Below are 4940 nucleotides of genomic sequence, written 5' to 3'. Positions count from 1 at the left end.
ACAGATAGAGAAAGATAGAGAGAGACGGAGACAGACAGAGACAGACAGAGAAAGATAGAGACAGATAGAGAGAGACAGAGACAGACAGAGAAAGATAGAGACAGAGACAGACAGAGAAGAGAGAGACAGATAAAGAGAGACAGATAAAGATAGAGACAGATAGAGATAGAGACAGATAGAGACAGACAGACAGATAGAGACAGATAGAGAACAGATAGAGACAGACAGATAAAGAGACAGATAGAGACAGATAGAGACAGATAGAGAGACAGACAGACAGAGACAGACAGATAAAGATAGAGACAGATAGAGACAGATAAAGATAGAGACAGATAGACAGAGACAGACAGAGAAAGATAGAGAGAGACAGAGACAGAGAGACAGAGACAGACAGAGAAAGATAGAGACAGAGACAGACAGAGAAGACAGAGAGAGACAGATAAAGATAGAGACAGATAGAGAGACAGCGACAGACAGAGAAAGATAGAGACAGAGACAGACAGAGAAGACAGAGAGAGACAGCAAAAGATAGAGACAGATAGAGAGAGACAGAGACAGACTGGGAAAGATAGAGAGACAGAGACAGATAGAGACAGAGACAGATAGAGAAAGATAGAGACAGATAGAGAGAGACAGAGACAGACAGAGAAAGACAGAGAGAGATAGAGACAGATAGAGAGAGACAGAGACAGAGAGACAGAGACAGACAGAGAAAGATAGAGACAGATAGAGAGAGACAGCGACAGACAGAGAAAGATAGAGACAGAGACAGACAGAGAAGACAGAGAGAGACAGATAAAGATAGAGACAGATAGAGACAGATAAAGACAGATAGAGAGAGACAGAGACAGACTGGGAAAGATAGAGAGACAGAGACAGATAGAGACAGAGACAGATAGAGAAAGATAGAGACAGATAGAGACAGAGACAGACAGAAAAAGACAGAGAGAGACAGATAAAGATAGAGACAGATAGAGACAGATAGAGAGAAGCAGAGACAGACAGAGAAAGATAGAGACAGAGACAGATAGAGAAAGATAGAGAGAGACGGAGACAGACAGAGACAGACAGAGAAAGATAGAGACAGATAGAGAGAGACAGAGACAGACAGAGAAAGATAGAGACAGAGACAGACAGAGAAGACAGAGAGAGACAGATAAAGATAGAGACAGATAGAGAGAGACAGCGACAGACAGAGAAAGATAGAGACAGAGACAGCAAAAGATAGAGACAGATAGAGACAGATAGAGAGAGACAGAGACAGACAGAGAAAGATAGAGACAGAGACAGATAGAGAAAGATAGAGACAGACAGAGAAAGATAGAGACAGAGACAGATAGAGAAAGACAGAGACAGATAGAAAAATAGAGACAGACAGAGACAGATAGAGAAAGACAGAGAGAGACAGATAAAGATAGAGACAGATAGAGACAGATAGAGAGAGACAGAGACAGACAGAGAAAGATAGAGACAGATAGAGAGAGACAGAGACAGATAGAGACAGATAGAGAGAGACAGAGACAGAGACAGACAGAGATAGAGACAGATAGAGACAGGCAGAGAAAGATAGAGAAAGAGAGAGAGATAGAGACAGATAGAGATAGACAGAGACAGAGACAGATAGAGACAGACAGAGAAAGAGAGAGAAAGACAGAGAGAGACAGATAGAGAGAGATAGAGACAGATAGAGAGAGACAGAGACAGAGAGACAGAGACAGACAGAGAAAGATAGAGACAGATAGAGAGAGACAGCGACAGACAGAGAAAGATAGAGACAGAGACAGACAGAGAAGACAGAGAGAGACAGATAAAGATAGAGACAGATAGAGACAGATAGAGACAGTCAGAGAAAGATAGAGAAAGAGAGAGAGATAGAGACAGATAGAGATAGACAGAGACAGAGACAGATAGAGACAGATAGAGACAGACAGAGAAAGAGAGAGAAAGACAGAGAGAGAGATAGAGACAGATAGAGAGAGACAGAGACAGAGAGACAGAGACAGACAGAGAAAGATAGAGACAGATAGAGACAGATAGAGAGAGACAGCGACAGACAGAGAAAGATAGAGACAGAGACAGACAGAGAAGACAGAGAGAGACAGATAAAGATAGAGACAGATAGAGAGAGACAGAGACAGACTGGGAAAGATAGAGAGACAGAGACAGATAGAGACAAAGACAGATAGAGAAAGATAGAGACAGATAGAGACAGAGACAGACAGAAAAAGACAGAGAGAGACAGATAAAGATAGAGACAGATAGAGACAGATAGAGAGAGACAGAGACAGACAGAGAAAGATAGAGACAGAGACAGATAGAGAAAGATAGAGACAGAGACAGATAGAGAAAGATAGAGACAGAGACAGATAGAGAAATATAGAGACAGAGACAGATAGAAAGATAGAGACAGACAGAGACAGATAGAGAAAGACAGAGAGAGACAGATAAAGATAGAGACAGATAGAGACAGATAGAGAGAGACAGAGACAGACAGAGAAAGAGAGAGACAGAGACAGATAGAGACATATAGAGACAGACAGAGACAGACAGAGAAAGATAGAGAGAGATAGAGAGAGACAGAGACAGAGACAGACAGAGATAGAGACATATAGCGACAGATAGAGACAGACAGAGAAAGATAGAGAAAGAGAGAGAGATAGAGACAGATAGAGATAGACAGAGACAGAGACAGATAGAGACAGACAGAGAAAGAGAGAGAAAGACAGAGACAGAGACAGATAGAGAGAGATAGAGACAGATAGAGAGAGACAGAGACAGATAGAGACAGACAGAGACATAGACAGACAGAGACATAGACAGAGACAGACAGAGACAGACAGAGACAAAGACAAACAAAGACATAGACAGGCAGAGAGACAAACTCAGAGACAGACATAGACAGGCAGAGACAGAGACAGATACAGACAGACAGACAGAGACATACAGAGAGAGACAGAGACAGACAGAGAGAGACAGAAAGAGACAGACAGAGAGACAGAGACAAATAGAGACAGAGAGAGAGACAGACAGACAGACAGAGACAGAGAGAGAGAGACAGTAAGAGACAGTGTTAGAGCCGATTTGGACATATTTGTATAAAAGACTGAACTTATGGAGCTCCATGTATATTTGTGTAAATATATTAAATATTCATGTACATGATGAAATATTAGGTACGTACCTTTATGATTTATATTTACCTGATTGAGATATATTCATTTGTTGTTAGTGTAACTCCGTTTTTGGCCCCCCCTCTTGCCTATTCATTGTATTGCGGTAAGTGTGTTAGGATAAAGGCAGGAAGTTGGGCCTTCGGGGGAGGGAGTCCTTGCTAGATGCGGGAGCGGTATAGTTTTTTGACCATACAGACATAGAGACATACAGGCATATAGACATACAGACAGGTCATAATATGTATTTTCCATATCAAGTATTCTATGCTTTAAGTTGATTGGTGAATCATTTATTTGTTAGATATAAGAAGAATAAACATTTTTGTTGCACCATATCCTGCAATAAAATAGATGAATATTACATATTGGCATATGTGTTTTCTTGCTGTGTTTTCATCCAGTAAAACTGTTAAGGAGTGTACGTTAGCATACAAAAACTGTCCTCAATTTTCAGCTCCAAAGATGTCCAGCTCCAGTTATGATATTGGCAAATAAATGTTTGTGGTTTCTGAAAGTACAGAATAAAGAGGAATTATTCATTAGAATACAATATAAGGATATAGCAATAAAACAATACTACAAAGAAGTAACATAATAAACACTGCTATAAAAAATAGTTTCTTGCATTGACAAAATCACAGATTTGAGTTATAACAGTAAGAAACTAACTTTTGAGCTCCACAAGTGGGCAAGGCAGGGCAGAACAGAGCTATGCTGAATAGATCAAATAAACAAACCATGGTCATATTTTTTATTTTATTTAACTAGGCAAGTAATTTAAGAACAAATTATTATTTACAATGATGGCCTACACCAGCCAAACTCGGACAACGCTGGGCCAATTGTGCGCTTCACTATGGGACTCCTAAGCACAGCTAGTTGTGATACAGCCTGGATTTGAACCAGGGTGTCTGTAGTGACGCCTCTAGCACTGAGATGTAGTGCCATAGACCGCTGCGCCACTTGGGAGTCATAAGGCCAGGGTAGCGTCAAAATACAACACAAGCTAATAGTTCTCTGACGCAACTAGCATTGTTTTACAGAGCTATTGGAATAATGTAGCTAGGTAAGCATGATTGACAATAACACCATAAAGGTTATAAAATGTGTAACGTTACCTCACGTGTCCGCAGCTATAAGGAATATATTATGATCTACAGCTACAGCAGAAACGGCATACGGAAACTATTATTATAACTATTATAACGTAATAAGGCACTTTGATAAAAAAGCAGCCTGGATTTGAACCAGGGAGTCTGTAGTGACACCTCTAGCACTGATGTGCTGTGCCTTTGACCGCTGCACCACTTGGGCGTCATAAGGCCAGGGTAGCTTCAAAATGCAACACAAGATAATACTTCTCTGACGTATTTAGCATTGTTTTACAGAGCTAATACAAGAATGTGGAGATGAGCAAATGTCTGCAGACGTGAACTGCACAAACAATTGGGAAGTGCTTGGGGAATTTTGTCCGTGTCAGAAATGTCCCAAAAATGTAATTATCCGCAAAAGTAAAAATGACTATTTTTATGTGAATGAATGAGGCAGAACACACCTAAATTCAAACTGTTTTTAGAAAATAAAAACTTGTTAGAAAATCATTTGAAATTTAAGTTAAAACAACCTATAAATATAAACAGGCTGCGTGCTTTAGTTTGAGGGCAGCGCGGATAAAATGTACTGTTACGTATCAATCACATTCTGGAATGGAGAGAACATTCTAACATCACGTGCATAAAAAAACTCACGCTGGGGCAACCGTTAGAG

This window comes from Oncorhynchus tshawytscha, unplaced genomic scaffold (assembly GCF_018296145.1).
Source record: "Oncorhynchus tshawytscha isolate Ot180627B unplaced genomic scaffold, Otsh_v2.0 Un_contig_8082_pilon_pilon, whole genome shotgun sequence".
NCBI lineage: Eukaryota > Metazoa > Chordata > Actinopteri > Salmoniformes > Salmonidae > Oncorhynchus > Oncorhynchus tshawytscha.
Note: the sequence above shows the minus strand (reverse complement) of the source record.